Raw genomic sequence first — 27,123 nt, forward strand, 5'->3', positions numbered from 1 at the left:
CGGTAGGGGCCTTCCCAATTAGGGGTTAGCTTCCCAGCCTCATTAGCCCTACCGGTTGCCTCCATTTTTCGTAACACGAAGTCGTCCATTTTCAGGGGACGCTTGTGCACTCTCTTGTTATAAGCTCTGGTCATTCTCAGACGGTATATCTCATGGCGCAGGACAGCGTTGCCCCTGCGTTTCGGGAGGGAGTCCAATGCCAGCCGCATGGCCTCCCAATTTGCCTCTTCATCATAGAGCATAACTCTGAGAGTCGGCTCATAATGCTCAATGGGAAAGACGGCTTCAGCACCGTATACCATAAGAAATGGGGTTTCTCCGGTTGCCCCTTTAGCAGTAGTCCGGATGGCCCACAGGACATGAATTAATTCCTCTGCCCATAAACCACCGGCTCTTTCGATTTTCTTTTTTATGCCGTCTGAGATGAGTTTGTTGAAGGCTTCAACTTGGCCGTTTGCTTGGGGTCGGCCGACTGATGCAAAAGAATGTGAGATACCCTGATCTCCCAACCAAGTCTTGAGCTGGGGGGTGTCAAACTAAGGGCCATTATCAAACACCATAGACATAGGTACCCCAAACCGGGTGATGATGTTCTTCCAGATGAAGGAGATGACATCCTTTGTCTTGATGTTCTTAACCGGCTCAGCTTCTACCCATTTGGTGAAATAATCCACAGCCACCAAAATGTAGCGCTTTCCGCCTGGTGCAGGCGTATATGGACCCAAGATATCCATGCCCTATTTGGCAAATGGGACTGGGCTGTGGATTGTCGTCAGATCAGTAGCCGGGCGACGAATCAGTGGGCCAAACCTTTGGCACTTGTCGCATCTTTTGACTAACTCTTTGGCGTCTGCTTCAAGAGTAGGCCAAAAGTATTGCCGCCTGGCTCTGACGGCTAAAGACCTGCCGCCTATATGAGAGGCGCAGTATCCGACATGCAATTCTTCGAGAATTTCTTTCCCCTTTTCTGGGGTAACACACTTCAATAAGGGTTTGAGGAAACCTGCCTTGAAGAGTTCACCATTGTGATTGATTGGCCTAAAAACACTTCATACTTCTCCTTGTATCAAGTGTTTTCAAGCCAATCAATCAGCTTGAAATAAAACCAACCACACAGCCGCCCAGGGGCAACAGCACCCGGATTACAAATTGCCGCATGCTTTTTCAGGACGGCTGCCTCCTGTGATGAATCAGGAAGCGTGCCGTCTGCTAAATATGCCCGGATGCCATCCATCTAGGTAGAGCTTCGGTCTAAGGTTCCAATGGGCTCTTCATGTATGCTTCTCTTTTCAAGAACCTCCCAAAAGACCGGCCGAGGAGTATCACAACAGGCGGAAGAAGCCAATTTAGACAACGCATCCGCCTGGTTGTTATCTGACCTAGGCACTTGATTCAGACGGAATTCCTCAAGTGCCCCAGTCTCTTCTTTGACTGCCTGAAGATATTTGATCATAGCCGGATGAGTTGCCTCATATGCTCCCTCATACTGGCTAACGACCAATTGTGAATCAGAATAGGCGTCAATTTTAGTTGCCCCTGCTGCCTTACACATGCGGATTCCGGCTAGCAGGGCTTCATATTCCGCCTCGTTATTTGAGGCTTGAAACTTAAACCGCAGTGCATAGTCAAATTTGTCCCCCTCAGGGGACTCATATATAATTCCTGCACCGCAGCCGTTCTTTGTTGAGCTTCCGTCCACATACACTTTCCAAACCTGGTCAACATTATCCGGTTGCACCGGTTGTGTCATTTCAACAATGAAGTCGGCAAACGCTTGACCCTTCACTGCCTTTCTAGGTTCAAAAGTGATTTCAAGACTTTGCATTTCAATAGCCCATTTCAACATTCTGCCGGATGACTCCAAAGTAGACATTGGCCGCTTGAGGGGTTGGTCGGTGTAGATTACCACCGGATGAGCCAGGAAGTAAGGTTTCAATTTCTTGAAAGCCATATACAGGGCAAGGCCAAATTTTTCTACCATGGGGTACCGGAGCTCAGCATTTTTTAAGACATGGCTAATGAAATAGACCGGAAGCTGAACACCGTCCCTCTCAGCAAGGAGAACGGCACTGAGGGCATGATCTGAGACGGCTAAGTACATGTATAACACCTCCCTAGGCAGTGGACTAACAAGTCTTGGCAAAGAGTGGAGGTGCTCTTTCAGCCGTTGAAAGGCCGCCTCAGCCTCATCCCCCCATTCAAATCTGGTCTTCTTCCTGATTGCTTGGAAGAAGTAAAGGCATTTGTCACCTGACCGGCTGAGGAATCTCCCCAGAGCAGCCAGGCAACCGGTTAGTCTTTGTGCTTCCTTGACAGTGCGGGGTGACTTCATGTCAATCACCGCCTGTATCTTCTCAGGGTTAGCCTCTATCCCCCTTTGATCAATCAGGAATCCGAGAAACTTCCCAGACTCAACACCAAAGACGCATTTCTTAGGATTCAACATGACCTTATGCCGCCTGAGTGTGGTGAAGGTTTCTCGGAGATCAGCAAGGTGATCCGCCTGCTGTTTGGATTTAACTATCATGTCATCAATATATGCCTCTACATTCCTCCCAATTTGATTAATAAAGACAGTATTAATCATCCGTTGGAACGTAGCCGGCGCATTTTTTAAGCCAAACGGCATCACCGTGTAACAGAATAGCCCCTGATCAGTGACCAAGGCCGTCTTTTCTTGATCTTTTTTCCACAGGGGTATCTGATGGAAGCCGGAGTAGGCATCCATAAAACTCATCAAGGCATGCCCGGCTGTTGAATCGACCAGACTGTCGATCTTAGGAAGCGGATAACTGTCCTTGGGACATGCCTTGTTGAGATCTGTGTAATCAACACACATCCTCCAGGTACCATTCGGCTTCTTTACAAGCACAACATTCGCCACCCAGTCGGGGAAATTACATGGCCGAATGAACCCAGCATCAAACAGCTTTTTTACTTCGGCAGCTTCCGCCTGACTTCTTTCCTCGCCGTGATTTCTTTTCTTTTGCCGTATGTGCTTCTTTTTAGGGTCTACGGCGAGTTTGTGGACAGCAAGATCTGGGCTGACGCTTGGCATCTCTTCCACTTCAAAGGCAAAAATGTCTTTGAATTCTTTCAGCAGTAGGTGCAAGTCTGCACCTAACTTAGCAAAGGCAACCGTCCCAACCTTCACAGTACGCTCCGGACGGCTATCGTCCAGAGGTATGTCAATATGTTCACCAGCCGGTTAGGGACGGAGCTCATCTGACCGTTCACCGGTCAGTGATTGCTATTTTTTCTTCTTCTTCACCTCCACCAGCATAGGTGCCTTTCTTTTCTTTCCGGCGGCTGGTGGGGCAGGCGCTGGGTCAGCATCCTTGACATTGTCAAGGTCTATTGGTTCTTGGCCGCCTGGGGTTACAGTATCTCTGACGGTTGAAAGATAGCACTCTCGAGCCGTCTTCTGATCCCCATTCAGGGAACCAACAGTGCCATCATCCCTCTCATACTTGATGAGCATGAGAGATGGGATGATTACTGCCTTGGCTACGTTGAGGGTTGGCCTGCCAAGGATAATGTTGTAGGCGGTCAACTCCTCAACGACCAAGAATCTGACGACAATGTGTCGTCCTTGACCCTTCTCTCCCAGCCGGATGGGTAAGTCAATTCTTCTCGCTGGGTAGACCATCCCACCCCCAAAACCAACCAAGGGGTGGGTGACCGGATGCATGCTGCTGACATTGTATTTCAGCTTTTGCAAGCACCGGAGGCTGATGATGTCTGATGAGCTGCCGGTGTCAATAAGGATTCTTCCAACCAGTTGGTTGACAACCTTACATTCAATGACGACCGGGTCATCATGCGGACGGCGGACGCTGCCCCTGTCCTTCTCAGTGATCAAGACGTCTGGGAAAGAGGTGCTTGCAGACGACTGCTCATCATCATCCTTGTCCATCTTTCGAAGATGGCTCTTGGTGCCCCGGATGGTAGGGCCACCACAGGAAAACCCGCCTGCTATTGTGTAGACCGGCTCCTTGTCGGTATCCGAGCTACTAGCAGGCTGGGGGGTAGTCTTAGAGGACTGACCCTTATTCTTCTTCTTTGCCCCGGCTGGGGACTTAGAAATATAGGACTTCAACATTCCTTTGTCAGCCAGACGGTCCAACGCCCTTTGAAGGCTGAAACAGTCGTTGGTGTCATGGCCAACTTCCTCATGGTATTGGCAAAATTTATTTTTGTTCCTTGATTGAATGGAACTTTTCATTGGATTCGGCTTCTCTAGGGACAGCCGGTCCTTAATTTCCATGAGGATGGAATTGCAGTCCTTGTTAAACTCGTACTTGGGGACGTACGGTTTAAACTCTTTCTTCTTCTTCTGAGACGGCTGGTCAGAATCACTAACCGGCCAGATTTCTTTTCTCTTTTTGCTCTCTTCTTTCTTTTTAGCCGGCTGAGCAGGCCGATTGTCTTTCTGCTTGTCGGACTTTTTAGAGTCCGACTGGCTACCAGGCGAGCAGAGGTCGGTAGCTTGAATGTAGCTTTCCGCCTCCCTCAGGGCCTCCTGTAGGGTGAAAGGCCCTTTTCTGACTAGGTCGAACTTAAAGGTCGACCCGTCTCTCAGACCTTTGAAAAAGTCTGTAAAAGCTACCTCATCAGACAGTCCCTGAATCTGAATTCTGATCAGATTGAACCGCCTGACATATGAGCGCAACCCTTCTCTCTCTCCCTGCTTAACAGTGCTCAAATCAAGGCTTGTTTTCTTAGCAGGGATGTTCATTGAAAAGTTAGAAGCAAATAGGAAGGCTAGCTTCCTGAAGCTATCGATGGACCCGGCTGGCAGATTACCAAACCATTGTTGGGCAATGCCCTTCAATGTAGCCGGGAAACATCGACACCAAGTGGCATTATCCAACCCCTGCAGATACATGAGGTTGGTGTAAGCCATAAGGTGGTCTTCCGGGTTGGTGGTACCATCATAGGTACCAACCAACACATTCTTAACCTTGGCCGGCTGGGCCGCCTCGGTTATCTCCCGGGTGAACGCAGAAGGCTGTTCACCCAGGCGCAGCAGACGAAGCTGCCAGTCCAATGGCTGGACATTTGGATATGCCGCCTGACCTCCAAAGAAGGCCGGCTGCATGAAGTGAGGTGGATACTGTCCGGAAGCCTGAGTAGGCACATACGGTATTGCTCCAATCATGTGAGGGCCAGAATGGACCGTATTACCGCCTGTCTGGCTCTCATGCAAGGAGGGTGCACTCCCTGGAGAAATATTGTTGAAGCTGTCTGGAAATTTCGACGTTGAAGCCGACTCAGACAGTGATTGGTTTCTTTTCCGGTTAATGATCTCCCGGGCATCAAGAGTTGATTTTTTACTTCTCACCGGCTGTTGAGTCCGGCGAGTGTTATTGGTGTTCTTCCCAGGAAGGAGAATTTTTGACCAATCAATGGTCCCGGCTGCCTTCTCCTTTGGATGAGGAGTAGGCTGACGGTCTCTGACTGACTTCCCCTTTTCTGGAGGAGACTTCTTCGCCGACTGACCTTTACTTGGGCCAGCCCGGCTTTTGGTGATCAGCTCCTTAATTTCACCCTTGAAACTTGTCATGAATCTCATGAGTTCGTCTCGGGTGACAGGGGCTGATCCAGCGGCCGTTTGGGTTTCCCCTTCCGGCTGCCCAGTGGGTCTGCTCGGACCCGCCTGGGAGGCACCCCGCTCCAGAATATCTCTGGGCCGGATGCTCTTGATTCTGAGCGAGCCATCCTCGGCTGTAAAGGTTTCGAGCTGAGGATCCTCATCCTCCTGGTCTGTAAAACTTCTGGGTCATCGTCCAGATGGTTAGGGGGTGGTACAGACTCTTGAACCATCTTCGAGGTACTCTCCCCACAGACGGCGCCAAATGTTTTGGGTGTTTTTGTCCCTCGGGAGAGTTACGTCACGAAGTCTGATCCGGCTGAGCTGTACCTGCAAAATAACGGAGACTCCGGGTGGTTGGAGCTCCGCCTCCGACGGTCAAGTTAGTAACTTGAAACGGAATAAGGAGAACGCAAGTTTAGGTGGGTATCTGCTCGGATTCCAAGCTCAGGTCTTTCTCTGATGTAAGAGAATAAAGGTGTAATAAATGATTCAATCTGTCCCCAAAATGTGGGAATATCTCCCTATTTATAGGGTCGTTGGAGAATGTGCCCCTAACTAGGTCATTTGACCTAGATTTTAGTGGGCTGCGCCGTTTTACGACGCTCCTAGGGATTTGGGCCCTTGAAGGCCGCCATTTCAGAGGCATATCTGAGGGCGCCAAGTGTCAAGAGGATGTTGAGCCACATGGGCCATCCTAAGCTTGACACGTGGCGACCTCTCACTGGTCCACGTGTCTAGGGTAAAAATACCCTAAACAAAACCCATGATCAAAATAACTAATGATCATATATCTCCTACATAACCAACTCTAACATCACCCAAATATACTCCAAACAATATAAACAATCCCAACACTTACATATCACTCATAAAATATAATAATGAAGAAGTAGACTGAATAAACAAACTTTATTTTCAAACTTGAATTTTTCATTGAGGTTCAAAATTATTTTCCTTTGATCAACCTCCAACTAGAACATTCGAACATTTTTTTCCTCTTTTTTTTTTCTATTGAAGCTCACTTATTTTTTCACATTTTTTTTTTCTTGAACTTCTCTTTATTTTTCATAACATCATGCTTAATTTTTCAAGAAAATATAACTCTCAAACTCATCAAAAATAAACATGAATAACAACAAAACAACTTCTCAAAGTCCCACCCAAGTTGTGCAAATAATAAGCACACTACAAACTCCCTCACCTCACTCACTAATAGCCAAGCTTGGGACTAGTAACCAATGGGGCAAAATAGGCTTGAAATGTGGCTAATAAACAACAAAAAGGTCAAGGCAACAACATGGGTAGCAAGAAGGGAACAAATGTATCTACAATATCTGGAGGCTACCTAAAAGAACAAATGCCTTCATCCTCCTCAATGTGCAGAATAATTAATCATATAAATATTACTAATAGTTGCAAACCAATACTCAAATTCTTTGACAAACCAGGAACTAACACACATTCCTAATCAAATCAACTAGTCAAGCACTATATTCACAAGTAGTTGGACAAAATTGACGCATGTTAGGACATCTAAGCAATCAAACTTCAAATCATGATCAACAAATCCACAATACTTATCATCATATACCAAGAATAAAAACAATATTTTCCAACTATAGGGCACAAGGAAGCATGATTTATAATTCATTGGAACGTATTTTTCAATTTTTTTTATTTTTCAATTTTTTTTTTGTATTTTTCATATAAGAAAGCAATAAATCTAACCTAGAAAGCAATAAATCTAAACTAAGAAAACACACCAAAAACAAAAGAAAAGAGAAAAAGAAAGATACCAAATCCAAAATCTCCCCTAAGCCAGAATCAGACAATGTCCTCATTGGCTCAGGAACTAGCCCAACATGGCTAGTCCTCATCGTCCTTATCCATGGAACCAAATCCTCCACCTCCGCTGCCACCTGCACCAGAAGAGCTACCACCAAAATAATCAGCATGAAAACTCCCCCCCGCCGGTCCCCCGAAAGGAATGTCCTGGCCGTACCCATGGAAAGCAGAATAGTCAGTATAAATACCATGGACACTGGGATCCCAATCGTATCCCTGAGGTGGAGGCTGAAACCAGTCAGGGTAAATGGCATCATCGGGAATGTTGCCCAGACGAGCATAATCATCATACATAGGATAGAGAGCTCTACCCTGGTTCCTCTCAAGGCACCCTAAGCTATGGCCAATGGATCCTATCATCCTCCTAAGGCCAGTGTGGGTGTTGATCTTAAGTTTTGATGATGACTCAAGGAACCTAAGCAGACCATAAGGGCTTTAACTTTTGTCTATTAGCTTTGATGTACTTGACAGGTTTTATATGCAACGAAGTTCTAGAGTTAGAATGGAGCATGGAACAAGTCTAAAGGATGAGCTGTGGACAAGCATAGAAGACAATCAGTAGCCAAGTTCCTTTAGTGAGGAACTGAAGCTCCAGAGTCGAAGCTTCATTGTGTTCCAAGGAGTCTATTGTATCTTTATTATTTATTTTAGGCTTCTTGTATATATGTTAAGTACGTGGCAAATTGATAGAATTTAAGTGGATTTAATTTCAAGTTTTAAAGATTTTATTTTCCTTGTTTTAAACAAGATTTAATCTTATTTCTGAAAACTATTTTTTAGGTGTAAAATATCTTATTTATTTAAAAGATTTTCTGTTTTTATTTTATCCTAATCTTTTGGAAAATCTGACTTGGTAAAATTATTTTTTGAAAAACGGCTTTTTACTTAGTCAAGGAAGTTGAGAAAATAAAGGAACCACTTCCTTTTGTGCGCTTCAGCTTGCTGCCCAAGCATCCACGAACTGCACTTCCTTATTTCATGGAAGTTGTGGTGTAGTGGGAGTTAAGGTAAACGTAAGGTTTCAACTGGTTTCCTCTTATATAAATAGGATCAGTTTTCTGTTTTAAAAAGTACACTTGAGCATTACAATTCTTAGTTTTTCGAAAAGAGTCAAAAATCCACTTAAGTCCTTGAGTGTCCTTGTACTTAGCATCTTAGGGGTTTTTTCTTGAGTTGTATTGGGGGTAGAGTTTGGGTAAACTCTAGAGTGTGTAATTGCTTTGAGTGAAGCAAGGAGAAAGAGAGAGATTCGAGAGCTTAACTGATTGAGGGATCAGTTAAGGGGGAACTTAAGTTCATTGAGGAACTTGAGTTTATAGTCTTAATTTGTAATAGGTTGTTTGCCCTATTATTATTAAGAGTTGAGTTGAAAATCCCTTGTGGTCGTGGTTTTTCTTCTTGATTAGGGCTAAGAAGTTTTCCACGTAAAATCTCTCTTGCACTTTAAAGTTTTTGTTTAAGTTCCTTTAAGAATTTCGCAAAAATTACCCTAGTTCCTCTACAATACAATTCACCCCCCCTCTTGTATTGTTCATTCGAGTTAACAGTGGGAATGCTCAATACGGCCTAAAGCCTGACCTATACTCTGAAGGTCCCAAACTGGGTCATAGTCAACATGGGGGACAAAGTGAGACATGCGAGGTGGTGAAAGCGCTACCTCGGGCTCAGGCTGGGGTGGTGGAACTGGTGGTGGTACTAGTGGTGCTTTCCCCCTAGCATGGGCAACTAAAAGGTCGTACGTGTAGAACGCTTGCCCGGGGGGAAAGGCGGTCAAGTTAGGACTAGGTAGGGAAAAGATGGGCAATGGCTGCTCGGTCCCAGTCCTAATGCACTAGTGGGGGGTTTGCTCACTATCCAGTCGTACCCAACCCAACTCCTCAAAATACCTAGCAGTCATATAGGTATCCGGTCCATAGTTAGTCATCTGGTGGGGGCCACTCTCAACAAAACCGGCCTTTTTAACTGCTATCCTAGTGATAAGTCCTCCTATACGAATAGGGGTACGAGATTAGGTACTGGCCGTGGCATGTCTACTCAGGTGGTGGATGATGTATCTACCTATGTTCAGTTTACCAAACCCATACACATAGTGTCCAATAACAGCTATTTCATTGGTTTGGGCGTTATGAGGCTCGTTCCTACCAAGAAAACACAAACCTGCAAATCTTTACCAGATTTTTGGGATATGGTGATGGATAGGTTTCGTACTAGCATGTTGGGGGTCGGGGGTCGGTAAACCAGTTAAAGAATGATAAATATCACCCATTTTATAATCAGCATGCCATTGAAAAGGTAATTCAGAGTTCAATTCAAATAATTTGCAAAATTCAACATAAGTCAAACTAATATTCCTATTGTTCAACCTAAAAAATAAGTTCGGTCCATTTCTACTATTTACAAATTTCAAAGAAGACAAAAATTCACATGTTAATTCACGGTATGTAGGATAGTGCATGTCAACGAATTTTCTCATTCCTATATCATTCAAAAATCGTTTAACAAAATCATACAAACCATAAGATTCAAGAGTAGGGCGGTGTAACCACCGTGAAGGAATTACCTCCCACCTGACAAGGTAAAAATAATCGCTACGAAAAGGTTATTTTCTTGTAGTGTGCAATACTCAAATTCATTGACATACCAGGAACTATGGAACTATCACACATTCCTTACCAAATCAACTAGTCAAGCACTATATTCACAAGTAGTTGGACAAAATTGACGTATGTAAAGGTTTCAAGGCAATCAAACATCAAATCATGATCAACTAATCCATAATGCTTATCATCAAATACCAGGAATCAAAACAATTTTTCTCAAGTAAGGGGCATAGGGAAGCATAATTTACAATTCATTGGAACGTATTTTTGAATATTTTTTTATTTTTCAATTTTTTTGTATTTTTATATATATAAGAAAGCTATAAAACTAACCTAGAAAGCAGAAAAAACTACCCTAAGAAAACACACCAAAAATAAAAGAAAAGAGAAAAAGAAATCTACAAAACAAAAATCTCCCCCAAGCTAGAATCAGACAATGTCCTCATTGGCTCGGGAACTAGCCCAGTGATATGTCTATTTTATATAGTGTTTTACCCCCGTCCCGTGGTCATTATTAGTAGTGTTTTTGGCCCTTTCGGGCCACTTTTATTACTAATTTGTGTGTTCTAGTGTTTTCGTAGTTTTAGTTATATTTTACAGGAAATTGCACTCTTGGAGCATTTTCCCGGGCCTTATTGGATCGACTACGGAAGCTAGAAGGACACGACCACTTTTGGAGCCCAAGATCGGTGAGAGCCGGTGACTAAGGGCTCGGTAATTTGGATCACGAGGCATTTGGACCATGTATTCGAGACCCGAGAGGAAATATGGATTGGGCCGAGAAATCTAGCCCAATCGAAGTCCAAGCCTTGAAGAAGAAGACCGCGCCCGATCGGGCGGATGCGCGCAAGGCACTCTCAAGGATGAGGCGCGCCCGATCGGGCACGGCACATTAGAATGGGCATTGTAAAAAAGGCGGGCCCGATCGGGCGGCCCTTCGCCCGATCGGGCGCGTGTTTTTCCTAGAGCCTGATTAAGCTTAGTTTAATTCTTGTTTTAGGAGAAGTATATATATGTTTTGTACGGAATAATTACTTACCCTCTTTCTTAGACTTTCTCTCTCTACTTAGTTATCTCTCTCTAAACCTTTGTTCTTAATTCTTTCATTAATTCCAGATTTATTTTGGTAACGATTTCTCTTCCCTTAATCTTAGTTATTTATTTTATTTCTTTCACCATGATTTATTTTATTACTTTGATTAGTTTAGTTTTTAATATGTGTGAGTAGTTTAATTTCTAGGGTTTATGGGGATCTAATAAATAATATGAAGGGGTAAATTATTGTTGTTGATTATCAATGCTAGATTAATTTCCTATTGATTGATTTAATGCTCTGTGACTAGATTAGGCCTATCTTTTATGCATGAGTTTGACAATATTGATTCAAGAATCGAGAGATGAGAATTAATGTTTAGGTCTAGTTTCAATAGGCAAGTTAATTTATAAATGGTTAAGTCAAGATTCGAGAGATGAGATTTAATACCGGTAAATTAATTGTGTGATTGTAATACGTAGCGAGAGCCCTTTACAATCCGGTTAATTGATGCATTGATGATTGTCTACTATTGATTGTTGGTATTGCATGATGATTTCTTATTGGATTGTTTTAATGTTTTACAATTGCGGCTTGTAAAAGTATAGCAATATTAAATTGATGAATCGAGCAGATTTTAATTTGATATTAAAGGCTATTTTCAATAAGGACTTAGATCTAGTAAATTGCGAGAGCCTGTTAGATCTATGTTGATTAATAAATTGCGAGAGCCTGTTAATCATGTTATTTATGCAATGTCAATGATTGATTACTATGTTTTACCCTGGAGTATTATTTATTGGTGAACCTATGCCCTAGATCCCTTTATATATCGTTTTCTCCCTACTCTTATTCTTTGTAGTTTAGTCTCATACTTAATTATAAATATTGGTTACTTAAATAATTTAGATTATAATAATTAATTAGGAATAAAAAGACTTGTTTCCCTGTGGAGATCGACCCTACTTCCCTATCTACCTTAGTTAGTGATTTAGGCAATTATTTTTGATTAGGGGATACGACTTTACCCTGTCAAAATTTGGCGCCGTTGCCGGGGAAACGGTTTTATTTTTATTTTTGATTGTTTTTGTAGTCTAGATTATTTCTCTTTTGTCTCAGAGAACGTTAGTTCTCTGAGACAAATCTCATATTTGCTTCTAGTTTTTGTTTATGCCCAGGTGTTCTAGATCAGGTTACATCCCTTTCGATCCTGAGATCGAACGTTCCTTCCATAGACAGAAAAACTTCTACAAGCAAATCCTGGCGGATTCTGGTGATACTAACAATAATCACCGTGATCCTCCAACTGATTCTAGCAATTCAGAGACATCATCAGACACAGAATCAGAGATGGCGGCCCCAAAGAAGCTTAGTGATTATTCATAACCAAAGCTTACGGATTTTCCACATCTCACCCCTACTTCGGCTCTTGATGGGGTTCAATTTGAAATTAAAACTCAATTTATAACGATGATAGAGAGGAAGCAATTCAGTGGAGCAAAGGGCGAAGACCCGAATCTTCACATTGCCGACTATTGTCAATATTGTAACACCATCAGGCAAGCCGGGGTCACTCAAGACCAAATCAGGGAGATTCTCTTTCCCTTCTCTTTAACTGGAAAAGCTAAATTGTGGTTTAATGGCTTAAATAGAACTACACTTGGTATAACTGACTGGGAAACTCTTGTTTTGAATTTCTATAACAAGTATTATCCTGCAGAGAGAACAGCAGTACTACGGATTGCGATTCAGAACTTTGCCCAAGAAGCCGATGAGTCTTTATATGAGGCTTGGGAGAGGTTCAAGGACTTACAAAGAGAATGCCCTCACCATAATTTAGCACAATGGCAGTTAATCCAAGCCTTTTATAACGGCATTGGAAATTCTTCTAGAATAATTTTAGACTCTGCAGCTAGTGGGAGATTTATGAATCTTAATGTTGATGATGCAGGTCAGGTTATTGAAGATATGGCGATACACAATTCCCAATATGGGAATCCCAGAGGATTTGCTAACAAGGGGAAACATAGTGTCGACTCTGTATCGTTTTTGCAAGCTCAACTGACCTCTATTTTCCAAAAACTAGATAATCTGAGCACTGCTAATGTAGCCAATGTTTCTGCAATTAATAATAATTCTAATGAGGCTTTCTGTGAAAATTGTGGTATTGTAGGTCATTGGGAGCAGGATTGCAGGAGTTCCGTGGAGCAAGTTAATGCCTTTCAAGCTTATAGGCAGAATAACCCTTTACTGAATTGATCACACAAATCCCCTCATATGCAAAATTTATGAAAGAAATTTTGACGAGAAAAAGGTCTATTAGTGAGGTAGAGACAGTAGCTTTCACTGTAGAGTGCAGTGCCGTACTTCAAAATAAGTCTCCATTTAAATTAAAAGATCCGGGTAGTTTTTCTATCCCTTGTCATATTGGCAATCTCTTGATTGATAATGCATTATGTGATTTGGGTGCTAGTGTTAGCGTCATGCCATTATCTGTATGTTCTAAGTTGAATATGGGTAAGTTAAAAGCTACCAATATAACTCTACAAATGGCCGACCGTTCTTTCAAATACCCCTTAGGTATTTTAGAGGATGTCCCCGTTAGAGTAGGTAAATTTTATATACCTGTGGATTTTGTTGTTCTTGATATGACTGAGGATATGCAAACCCCAATTATTTTGGGTAGACCATTCCTTAACACTGCAGGAGCAGTCATAGATGTAAGAAGTGGTAAGCTAACACTATCAGTAGGGGACGATAAAGTGGTTTTTAATCTGAATAATGCCCCCAAAAGCTCCATGACTGAGGAGAAATGTTTCAGTGTTAATGTGGTTGTAAATTATTCTAACAAGCCCCAAGCTCTTGAAAAAGATCCCTTGGAGGCGGTATCTTGTGTTGCATCCTTTTCAGATGAGGTAGACAAATGGCAGAAGGAAGTCGATGCAATAGAAAGAGCACTCTACAATGTTGGTCTTGGTTTCGAGGACGAACAAGTGGAACCGATCGAGCAAGTTGTGCGAATCGAGCCTACGGTAAGTGTTCCGCCAGATCGAGTTGCAAGTGCTGAACGCAATGACAATTTGAAGCAACATTCGATCGAAGAAGGGTTTTTAGTGCGTAGCATTGAAGATCCCCCAGTCCAAGTCAAGGAGGATCCACCAGATAAGGCGACTTGGCGTCCCACAGGTTATGTCAGGAAGCCGCATCGCAGCCTAAACATCGCTAGACCGGGTGAGAAACCACCCGATCAAGCGTTAGGCCAAGGGTCCTAGGAATTGTACTTGGTAAGAAGGTCGTGCGGGACCTAGATAAACCAGCGCTTTGCGGGAGGCAACCCGTATTTCATGCTTTCTATACTAGTTTTTCCTTTTTCCTTATTTTTTTTTTTTTAGAGAGGCGAGGAGAGTGATATTTCACCAGTTTTAAGTGTTGTTGTACAGGTATGAATTTGACAGGTAATAAGACTTAGAAAAAAATTTTGAAGAAGAAAAGAAATCGGAGAAAAAGGGTCTCTCGGGCCCGATCGGGCGCGCAAGCTACCCAGAATTCAGCAGCATTTTCGCCCAATCCTTTTTCCTTATTTTTTTTTTTTTTTTTGGAAAATCGAGTGAAAGGAAAAGATATGTCGGGCGAAGCTCGCCCGATCGGGCGAGCAAAGGGCGAAAATTTTGTTCGCGTTCGCGCCCGATCGGGTGGAGCTCGCCCGATCGGGCGCGCAACTTGAGTTCTGGAATTTCAAACCTTCGCCCGATCGGGCGAGGCTCGCCCGATCGGGCGCGCCTACAGCCCGTCCCCCTTTTATTTTCTTTTCTCTTCTTTCTTTCCTCACTTTCTCCTTATTTCATCTTCTTCATTTCACTTTCTCTCTCTAAAACCTCCATTTTCAAACCTTCAACTTACACTTCAATCCAAGATCTCCTCCAATTCTTCCATCCAAATTAAAAAATTCTTACATATTCCATCTCCCCTCATCCTCCTCTACAATCTATACTAATTTTCCCCAATTTTCTCTCAACTTTTCTCAAACCCTAAGAGAGAGAAACCTCAATTTTCCACTATTTTTACAAGAAAATGGCCTCCAAGCGTTCAAGGAATCAAAGGGGTGAGAGCTCAAGTGCACCACAACCAACAACCAACCCGGACCTTCAAATTCCGGGATGGGAGGAGGTTGTAATCACCTCGGAGGAGCAACGGGTTAGGATGGTCAACCTCATTGATCGTCAGGTAATTTCTACCCGTTTCATTCATCATCCTACATTAGTTAGGCTAGGTCTCGATAAATACGTGGAAAAATTGTTCAAGGGCATAGACATGAGTGGTTTTTTTCAAATGTGCCATGATACTTATGATTATTTAACATTGGAATTTATCTCAAGTTTTAATGTTATTAAAATGAATGCACTAATCACTCATGTACAATTCCGATTATTAAACAACGATGTGAGACTAACTCTAAAAGAATTTGGAAAGTTGTTTGATTTAAAATCGGATAAACCTATTGAGCCCTCTCAAGACCACACCGCCGTGGTCTATAAGAGGTTAACTGGGGAGGATTTAGTGAATGTCCAAGATGCCAAAGGGACGTGGATTCAACATCCCGTCCCAAAGCTTTGGCAAAGATTTGTCGGCCTCACTATTTTTGGGAGGCATGAACCGGCAAATGTTCGGAGAGATGAATTGGAACTATTGGCATCCTATATAATTCCTAATGCTGAAAAATTGAACGTACCCCATAGGATAGCCAATCATTTCCAAAGGGCGGCCAATGCGGCCGAAGCTAGTAGGTCTAGAGCACCTATTTACTTTGGGGGGTTAGTGACCCATATTGCAAGGAAACACTTAGGTTGGAACCCCGATGGCCATAGGAAAGTTGTGGGATCGAACCTAATGGACCTACCCTATTTAGGGAGTTTGAACTGGGTACAACCGGTGGGGAGTGATACTTGGTGGATTGTCCACCGACAATCGGGTAGGAGGGACCAAGCCTTTACCTTACCCAACCCCGCCTTGACTAAATTTGAGAGGGGGAAGCCCTCTTATACTTTCGAGATAAATGGTCAAGGTGAGGTTCAACCACCTCACCCCTCACCACAACCCCACCAATCCCCCATTCACCACTCACCACACTACCAACCACCCCCACCCTTCACCTATGGCATGCTCACTTCCTCGGTCGATTACAATGTCGACCCCAATGCCCCATATGACTTTTCGGCTTTTAGGAGCCAATTAGACCGCATTGAGACGGGGCAAGGGAGGGTTGAGGGTATGATGCAAAACCTAGACTCTAGGTTAAGCACCCTAGATGGGCGGGTTGGTCTTATAGAAAGGAACCTAGGGAGGGGCCTTTACCCCATGTATGATGATTATGCCCGTCGGGGGGCTATTCCTCCCGATTCACTTACTCCCGATTGGTTCCAATACCCCCAAGGAGGGTATTCTCACCCCGGTGCATATGGTACTTACGTGGACTACTCTTCGGTCCACGGATATGGGGGTATGGTTGGGAATGTAGACCCTAACTACTATGCCGGTGGTTCGGGGTATGGTGGTGGTGGCTCTAGCCATGGAGGAGCCGGTTCTAGCCACGGCGGGGGTTATTCTAGGATGGATGAGGATGAGGAGTAGGCTACTCTCCCAAGTCAATGAGGGCATTGCTTGATTTGGCTTGGGGGGGTGTTCTTTCACTTGGAAATTCTCTTCCTTTTCTCTCTTTATTTGCTTTCTAGTATAGTTTTTATTTGCTTTCCTAGTGTAGGTTTTTATTGCTTTCTTATATATGAAAAATACAAAAAAAATTGAAAAATAAAAAAAAAAATTCAAAAATACGTTCCAATGAATTGTAAATCATACTTCCCTGTGCCCCATACTTGAGAAAATTTGTTTTGATTATTGGTATTTGATGATGAGCATTGTGGATTTGTTGGTCATGATTTGAAGTTTAATTGTTTGGATTCCTAAACATGCGTCAATTTTGCCCAACTACTTGTGAATATAGTGCTTGACTAGTTGATTTGGTTAGGAAATGTGTGATAGTTCCATAATTCCCGGTATGTCAATGAATTTGAGTATTGATTTGGAACTATGAGTAGTGTTTCATGACTTATTATTATGCACATGAGGAGGACGAAGGCGTTCATTCTTTTAGGTAGCCTTCAGAGTATTAGATACATTTGTTCCCTTTTTGTTACCCATGTTGTTGCTTGTGCCCTTTTATTGTTTATTTAGCCACATTACAAGCCTATATGAGCCCCATTGGTTACTAGTCCCAAGCTTGGATTGGGGGAGCTATTAGTTGGTGAGGTGAGGGAGTTGTGGTGTGCATATTATTTACACAATGTGGGAATAAAAGAAGAGTTATTGTTCTTTGATATTTGATTGGAAAATATTGATGTTGTGTTTCAAAGTTGAAATTTCCAATATGAGTTGAAAAGAAAAAAAAAGCGCAAAAGAAAAATTTTTGATGTTCAAATGTTCTAAGTGAAGGTTAATAAAAAAAAAAGAAAGAAAAAAAGAAAAAAAGAATGAGTTCAAAGTTTGTTTTTCACTCAAAGTTCTACACTATCATATTTTTATGAGTGAAATTGTAAGTGTTGGGATGGTTTATTTTGTTTGGAGTATATTTGATGGATTGTTGTTGGAGTTGGTTATGTTGGAGATGTGTATGATCATTATTTTTGATCATGGGTTTATTAGGATTTGGCTCCCTTTTAGCATAGCTTTTCTCTCACATAATCTCGAATTTATCCTACCTTTACCCTATCCTTACATTACAAGCTTAAAAGACCTTCCGACCTTGTGCATAGAAGTTATGTAAATATGAAAGTGTTGTTTTTCAATGCAAGTTATGACTTGGCATATTTCGAGTCGACTAGTAGGATGAGCGTTCAATGTTTTTTATACACACGAGAGTGTGAGTTGGGAGGGCATTGTTCACATTAAAGGGGTTGGGTGGAGAGAGATCGAGTACATTCTTTACTCACCACATAAATGAGAGTTGAGTGTGTGAGCACTAGTCTTGAATTCTATATGCTCTTGTGGTTTGTTTTATTTGACAATTGTTGGGGAGGAAGAGTGATTAGATGAATAAGATTGATTGATGTTGAAGCATGTTCATTTAATTTTACCTTGAATCGTTGGCTTTTGATATGTTTATTGGGGTGAAGTATGTTTTATATGTTCATTGATGAGCTCTTTGCTTAGGGACAAGCAAAGGTTTGGTTTGGGGGAGTTTGATATGTCTATTTTATATAGTGTTTTACCCCCGTCCCGTGGTCATTATTAGTAGTGTTTTTGGCCCTTTCGGGCCACTTTTATTACTAATTTGTGTGTTCTAGTGTTTTCGTAGTTTTAGTTATATTTTACAGGAAATTGCACTCTTGGAGCATTTTCCCGGGCCTTATTGGATCGACTACGGAAGCTAGAAGGACACGACCACTTTTGGAGCCCAAGATCGGTGAGAGCCGGTGACTAAGGGCTCGGTAATTTGGATCACGAGGCATTTGGACCATGTATTCGAGACCCGAGAGGAAATATGGATTGGGCCGAGAAATCTAGCCCAATCGAAGTCCAAGCCTTGAAGAAGAAGACCGCGCCCGATCGGGCGGATGCGCGCAAGGCACTCTCAAGGATGAGGCGCGCCCGATCGGGTGAGCGTAGGCCCGATCGGACGCGGCACATTAGAATGGGCATTGTAAAAAAGGCGGGCCCGATCGGGCGGCCCTTCGCCCGATCGGGCGCGTGTTTTTCCTAGAGCTTGATTAAGCTTAGTTTAATTCTTGTTTTAAGAGAAGTATATATACGTTTTGTACGGAATAATTACTTACCCTCTTTCTTAGACTTTCTCTCTCTACTTAGTTATCTCTCTCTAAACCTTTGTTCTTAATTCTTTCATTAATTCCAGATTTATTTTGGTAACGATTTCTCTTCCCTTAATCTTAGTTATTTATTTTATTTCTTTCACCATGATTTATTTTATTACTTTGATTAGTTTAGTTTTTAATATGTGTGAGTAGTTTAATTTCTAGGGTTTATGGGGATCTAATAAATAATATGAAGGGGTAAATTATTGTTGTTGATTATCAATGCTAGATTAATTTCCTATTGATTGATTTAATGCTCTGTGACTAGATTAGGCCTATCTTTTACGCATGAGTTTGACAATATTGATTCAAGAATCGAGAGATGAGAATTAATGTTTAGGTCTAGTTTCAATAGGCAAGTTAATTTATAAATGGTTAAGTCAAGATTCGAGAGATGAGATTTAATACTGGTAAATTAATTGTGTGATTGTAATATGTAGTGAGAGCCCTTTACAATCCGGTTAATTGTTGCATTGATGATTGGCTACTATTGATTGTTGGTATTGCGTGATGATTTCTTATTGGACTGTTTTAATGTTTTACAATTGCGGCTTGTAAAAGTATAGCAATATTAAATTGATGAATCGAGCAGATGTTAATTTGATATTAAAGGCTATTTTCAATAAGGACTTAGATCTAGTAAATTGCGAGAGCCTGTTAGATCTATGTTGATTAATAAATTGCGAGAGCCTGTTAATCATGTTATTTAGCCCAGCATAGCTAGTCCTGATCATCCTCATCCATCGAGCCGAAACCCGCACCTCCACTGCCACCTGCACCACCTGCTCCAGAATAGCTACCACCAAAATAATCAGCGTGAAAACTCCCTCCCCCCGCCGGTCCCCCGAAAGGAATGTCCTGGCCGTACCCGAAGAAAGAAGAATAGTCAGTGTAAATACCATGGGCAGTGGGATCCCTATCGTATCCCTGGGGTGGAGGCTGAAACCAGTCAGGGTGAATAGCGTCGTCGGGAATGTTGCCCCGACGAGCATAATCATCGTACATAGGGTAGAGGGCTCTACCCTGGTTCCTCTCTAGGTACCCTAACCTCTTGTCTAGGGAGCCTACCATCCTCCTAAGGTCAGTATGGGCATGCTCGATATGTCCTAGGGCCTGACCTATACTTTGAAGATCCCAAACTGGGTCAGAGTCAACATGAGGGACGGAGTGGGACATACGAGGTGGAGAGAAAGCCACCTCGGGCTGAGGCTGGGGTGGTGGAACTGGTGGTGGTGGTGCCTGCCCCCTAGCGTTGGCAACTAAAACATCATAAGTGTAAGAAGGTTGCCCTGGGGGAAAGGCGGTCAAGTCAGGACTGGGTAAGGGAAAAATGGGTAAAGGTTGCTCGCTCCCAGTCCGAATACACCAAAAGGGTGTCCGCTCGCTATCCGGTCTAACCCACCCCACATCCTCAAAATACCTAGCATTCATGTAGGTATCTGGTCCACAGTTGGTCAGCTGGTGGGGTCCGTCTACTACAAAATCGACCTTTTTCACCGCTATTCGAGTGATAAGGCCACCTAAACGGATAGGGGTCTTGGAAGTGGTGCTGGTTGTGGCATGCCTACTCAAATGGTGAACTATAAACCTACCTATGTTCAATTTTCCGTACCCGTACACATAATGTCCTATGCCAGCTAGTTCGTTAGATTGAGCGTTATGGGGCTCGGCCCTACCTAAAAATTACAAACCCGCAAATCTTTGCTAGATTTTTGGGACAGGGTAGGTGGTGAATAGGTTTGGTACTAGCATGTTGGGGGTCGGGGGTAGGCAAACTAGTCAAAGCATAATATAAATCACCCATTTTATAGTCCGCATGCCACTGGTGAGATAATTCAGAATTTAATTCAAAAATTTTACAAAATTCTACTAAAGTTAAACTAATATTTCTATCATTTAACCTGAAAAATAAATTTGGCCCATTTCTACTACTAACAACATGAAAAGTGGACAGGAATTCACAAGTAAGTTCTCGGTATGTAGGATAGTGCATGTCAACAAATTTTCTCATGCCAATGTCATTCAAAAATCGTTTAACAAAATCATATAAACCAAATGATTCTAGGTTAGGGCGGTGTAACCACCGAGAAGGAATTACCTCACGACCGATTAAATGCTCTAGCCGTTCCTTTTGCTCTCGGCTCACAATCCGGATCGTCGGCCAGTACGGGAGTTGCAAGTCCGGGTCGTATTCCTCCCTCGAACTGGAGCTTCTACCAAAAATGGACCTAGCCCTCTTTGAAGCCATGTTTAAGAAATGGGTTAAAAAATTTATTGAATTAAAACTGAATATTTTTTATATGAAAGTGTAGAGGATGAAGAGAGGATCACAAATATGTAAAGAGTTTTGAATTTGGGTAAGGAATGGAGGAGAAATCTTAGAGAGAAGGTAGAGAGAATTTGAGTTCTAGAGAGGGGAAGTTATGAAAGTAAGAAGAAATGAAGGAAGAGAGGAAGAAAATGACGCGGACGCCACTCGCGCCCGGTCGGGCAATCTGGGGTATTTTGCATGCTGATTCTCGCGCCCGGTCGGGCGATCTAATGTACCCAAAATTCGTATACTTTCGCGCCCGGTCAGGCGATCTAACGATTCGATTTCTTCCAACTCTCGCGCTCGGTCGGGCGCCCTTCGCCCGATCGGGCGATCTGTATCTCTAAAATTACGCCCTTCTCGCGCCCGATCGGCCGAGGCTTGCCCGATCGGGCGGACAATTAAGTCCGTAAAAGACAAGTTTCGCGCCCGATCGGGCGCCACTCGCCCGGTCAGGCGAAATTACTCTATTTTTAAACCTTGCTCTCGCGCCCGGTCGGGCGAGCTTCGCCCGATCGGGCCCGAGGCTAAATCGTCTAATTATCATTCTTCTTCTTAATCTCCAAAATTTGGCTAACTCTTTTCTTCAAACCTGTACAAACACTCATAAGATTCATTAAATTCCCTCATCTCTCCTCTCATAAGGAAAAAGTAAATAAAGACTAGTCTAAAAAGCATTAAAAATACGGGTTGGCTCCCGTAAAGCGCTGGTTTATCTAGGTCCCGCACGACCTTCTTACTAAGTACAGTATCTAGGACCCTTGGCCTAACGCTTGATCGGGTGGTTTCTCACCCGGTCTAGCAATGTTTAGGCTGCGATGGGGCTTCCTAACATACCCTGTGGGACGCCAAATCACCTTATCTGGTGGATCCTCTTTGACTTGGAATGGTGGATCTTCAATGCTACACACTAAAAATCCTTCTTCGATCGAAGGTTGCTTCAAATTGTCATTATGTTCAACACTTGCAACTCGATCTGGCGGAACACTTACCGTAGGCTCGATTCGCACAACTTGCTCGATCGGTTCCACCTGTTCATCCTCGAAACCAAGACCAACATTGTAGAGTTCTCTTTCTATTGCATCGACTTCCTTCTGCCATTTGTCTATCTCATCTGAAAAGGATGCAACACAAGATACCGCCTCCAAGGGATCTTTTTCAAGAGCTTGGGGCATGTTAGAATAATCTTCAACCACATTAACACTGAAACATTTCTCCTTAGTCATGGAGCTTTTAGGGGCATTATTCAGATTAAAAACAACTTTATCATCCCCTACTGAAAGTGTTAACTTACCACTTCTTACATCTATGACTGCTCCTGCAGTGTTAAGGAATGGTCTACCCAAAATAATTGGGGTTTGCATATCCTCAGCCATATCAAGAACAACAAAATCTACAGGTATATAAAATTTACCTACTCTAACGGGGACATCCTCTAAAACACCTAAGGGGTATTTGAAAGAACGGTCGGCCATTTGTAGAGTTATATTGGTAGCTTTTAATTTACTCATATTCAACTTAGAACACACAGATAATGGCATGACGCTAACACTAGCACCCAAATCACATAATGCATTATCAATCAAGAGATTGCCAATATGACAAGGGATAGAAAAACTACCCGGATCATTTAATTTAGGTGGAGACTTATTTTGAAGTACGACACTACATTCTGCAGTGAAAGCTACCGTCTCTACCTCACTAATAGACCTTTTTCTCGTCAATATTTCTTTCATAAATTTTGCATACGAGGGGATTTGTGTGATCAATTCAGTAAAGGAAACTGTTACCTTCAAATCTTTTACCACCTCCAGGAACTTACCAAACTGCTTATCCAAGTTTGTCTTCAATTGACGATTGGGGAATGGAAGTTTGATAATTGGTTTTGGAGCATTATTACTCTTGTCTGGAGTAGCCACCTTCTCTAGAGTTGTACCCTGCAATGTAGAATTGGATATGTTAGTACTATCCTTTAGCCCTGCAGGGCTATCAACTACATTGTTTGGTTTAACGGAATCAAGATTAGCATTATTTAATAAAATAGGTTCATCAACTCTGGGCATAGAGGGCCCTTCATAGTTTGAACCACTCCTTAGAGTAATTGCAAATGCTTGATTCGTAGGTCGGGTTGGCTGCACCGGCAGAGCTCCATGTTGGTGGGCTTGTAGAGTAGCGGAGAGTTGCGCAATTTGATTATCTACAATTTTATTATGCGCTAGAATTTGATCAATTGTCGCATCTCTACTCTCCATGTGCTTTTGCATATTAACCAACATTGCTCTAATTTTCGCCAGAGAAGGGTCGGAAGATGAGGAGGGTTGTTGTGGTTGGTTCTTCTGGCTAGCATTGGGATGATAGTATTTCTGCTGCTGTGGCGCCTGTGGTTCTTGTGGTGGTGGATTTTGAACATTAGTGCTCCGGTAGTAAAGGTACGGATGATTCCGATACCCATGATTGTAGGTGTTGGAGTATGGGTTATTCTGCCTATAAGCTTGGAAGGCATTAACTTGCTCCACGGAACTCCTGCAATCTTGCTCCCAATGACCTACAATACCACAATTTTCACAGAAAGCCTCATTAGAATTATTATTAATCGCAGAAACATTAGCTACATTAGCAGTGCTCAGATTATCTAATTTTTGGCAAATAGAGGTCAGTTGAGCTTGCAAAAAGGATACAGAGTCGACACTATGCTTCCCCTTGTTAGCAAATCCTCTAGGATTCCCATATTGGGAATTGTGTATCGCCATGTCTTCAATAACCTGACCTTCATCATCAACATTAAGATTCATAAATCTCCCACTAGCTGCAGAGTCTAAAATTATTCTAGAGGAATTTCCAATGCCGTTATAAAAGGCTTGGATTAACTGCCATTGCGCTAAATTATGGTGAGGGCATTCTCTTTGTAAGTCCTTGAACCTCTCCCAAGCCTCATTTAAAGATTCATCGGCTTCTTGGGCAAAGTTATGGATCGCACTCCGGAGTACTGCTGTTCTCTCTGCAGGATAATACTTGTTATAGAAATTCAAAACAAGAGTTTCCCAGTCAGTTATACCAAGTGTAGTTCTATTTAAGCCATTAAACCACAATTTAGCTTTTCCAGTTAAAGAGAAGGGAAAGAGAATCTCCCTGATTTGGTCTTGAGTGACCCCGGCTTGCCTGATGGTGTTGCAATATTGACAATAGTCGGCAATGTGAAGATTCGGGTCTTCACCCTTGGCTCCACTGAATTGCTTCCTCTCTATCATCGTTATAAATTGAGGTTTAATCTCAAATTGAACCCCATCAAGAGCCGGAGTAGGGGTGAGATGTGGAAAATCCGTAAGCTTTGGTTGTGAATAATCACTAAGCTTCTTTGGAGCCGTCATCTCTGATTCTGCGTCTGATGATGTCTCTGAATCGCTAGAACCAGTTGGAGGATTTCGGTGATTATTGTTATTATCACCAGAATCCGCCAGGATTTGCTTGTAGAGATTTTTCTGTCTATGGAAGGAACGTTCGATCTCAGGATCGAATGGGATGTAACCTGATGTGGAACACCTGGGCATAAACAAAAACTAGAAGCAAATATGAGATTTGTCTCAGAGAACTAACGCTCTCTGAGACAAAAAGGGAAATAATCTAGACTATAAAAACAATCAGAAATAAAAATAAAACCGTTTCCCCGGCAACGACGCCAAATTTTTACAGGGTAAAGTCATATCCCCTAATCAAAAGTAATACCTAAATCCTCTAACTAAAGTAGATAGGGAAGTAGGGTCGATCTCCACAGGGAAACAAGTCTTTTTACTCCTAATTAATTAATATAATCTAAATTATCTAAGTAACCAATATTTATATTCGAATAAGAAACTAAACTACTAAGATTGAGAATAGAGAGAAAACAATATATGAAAGGATCTAGGGTATAGGTTCACCAATAAATAATACTCCAGGGTAAAACATAGTAATCAATCATAGACATTGCATAAATAACACGATTAACAGGCTCTCGCAATTTATTAACCAACATAGATCTAACAGGCTCTCGCAATTTACTAGATCTATGTTCTTATTGAAAATAGCCTTTAATATCAAATTAACATCTCCTCGATTCATCAATTTAATATTGCTATACTTTTACAAGCCGCAATTGTAAAATGTTAAAACAATTCAATAAGAAATTATCATGCAATACCAATAATCAATAATAGTCAATCATCAATGCATCAATTAACCAGATTGTAAAGGGCTTTCGCTACGTATTACAATCACACAATTAATTTACCGGTATTAAATCTCATCTCTCGAATCTCGACTTAACCATTTATAAATTAATCTGCCTATTGAAACTAGACCTAAACATCAATTCTCATCTCTCGAATCTTGAATCAATATTGTCAAACTCATGCATAAAAGATAGGCCTAATCTAGTCACAGAGCATTAAATCAATCAACAGGAAACTAATCTAGCATTGATAATTAACAACAATAAATTACCCCTTCATATTATTTATGGATCCCCATAATCCCTAGAAATAAAACTACTCACACATAATTAAATCTAAATTAATCAAAGTAATAAAGCAAGACATGATAAAAAGAATAAAGTAAATAACTAAGATTAAGAGAAGAGAAATAGTTACCAAAATAAATATGGAATTAAGAGTAGAATTAAGAACAAAGGTTTAAGGGAAAAGAAATCTAGGAGAATAATTAAGAGAGAGTCAAGAAAGAGTAAAAAGAAGAAGAAGAGATCCTAAATTTGTATTACGGAGGAGTATTTATACTCCGTACAAAATCCTAAATTAAAACAAATTAAAACTACGTTAAACGTCTCCTAAGAAATACACGCGCCCGATCGGGCGAGGCACCGCCCGATCGGGCGCGCCTTTTTAGCCCTACAACTAATCTCGAGCCCGGCCGGGCGCGTCACCGGGCGCCAGCCAAAGCTTCTCCCGCCCGGCCGGGCGCGCTTCCGGGCACCAGCCTTTTTGGCCGGGCGGCTCATTTGGGCCACTATTTGGACTACGATTGGGCTCCGGCCAACTCTTCGGGCCAATCTTGATTTCCTCTTCCGGTCTTGAATACTCGGTCGAAATGCCCCGGTATCACCTATACCGAGCCCTTAATCACCGGTTCGATGGCTCTAACCGGCCCTGGGCTATAGAATCTGGTCGTGCTTCTCTAATGTTCGTGATTGCTCTAAAATATCTCGGGAAAATACTCCAAAAGCATAAATTCCTGCAAAAGTCAACCAAATCTACGAAAACACTAGAAAACACCAATTAGTAATAAATGTGGCTCTAAAGAGCCAAAAACACTACTAATTATGACCAAGGGACGGGGGTAAAATACTATATAAAATAGACACATCAATAAGAAAATCATATTTCTTAAATTCAATTGAAACTCCATTTCAAAACACACTTCAACTTAATAAATCACAAAGGTATCGTCTGAGTTTGGGACCATAATTAATTATCGGAGTTCAACAATTAAGTGCATTCACAACTCTTGGCGAAGTAATGCTAAAGACAGTGTTATCCTTCTCTAAAGCATTACGACGTCGACAATACAATTACAACCCACACATATTCAAACACATTAAAATATTTTACTTCAGGGGTTTAAAATACTTAAAAATTCACGCATCACTTACCTAAGACTCGCAATCCATGTAGTTAGCATGTTCATTAACCATCGGGAAGCAACTCGACCTCACACCCGACTATGGCCCCACACACAATTCAAAAATCACTTAAAATACTTAATATAATATATTTCACTCAGAAATCTGCAGAGAAGCCAAAAATGGTCTTACACTTAATTCAAACTGCATAAGAAAATCATATTTCTTAAATTCAATTGAAACTCCATTTCAAAACGCACTTCAA

At 42.1% G+C, this 27,123-nt stretch overlaps 2 non-coding genes across 2 annotated transcripts; one reads left to right on the plus strand and one right to left on the minus strand.

Annotated features, from left to right (window-relative positions):
• Positions 1 to 12,805: 12,805 nt before the first annotated feature.
• LOC145565151 (small nucleolar RNA R71) lies at positions 12,806 to 12,912 on the minus strand. Its single transcript, XR_014094976.1, has one exon. It is a non-coding gene; the product is annotated as a small nucleolar RNA R71 (small nucleolar RNA).
• Positions 12,913 to 24,127: 11,215 nt separating this feature from the next.
• On the plus strand, positions 24,128 to 24,234 carry LOC145564607 (small nucleolar RNA R71). Its single transcript, XR_014094867.1, has one exon. It is a non-coding gene; the product is annotated as a small nucleolar RNA R71 (small nucleolar RNA).
• The last annotated feature ends 2,889 nt before the right edge of the window (positions 24,235 to 27,123 follow it).

Source organism: Chenopodium album, chromosome 1 (genome assembly GCF_948465745.1).
Source record: "Chenopodium album chromosome 1, dcCheAlbu1.1, whole genome shotgun sequence".
In the NCBI taxonomy this organism is placed as follows: Eukaryota; Viridiplantae; Streptophyta; class Magnoliopsida; order Caryophyllales; family Amaranthaceae; genus Chenopodium; species Chenopodium album.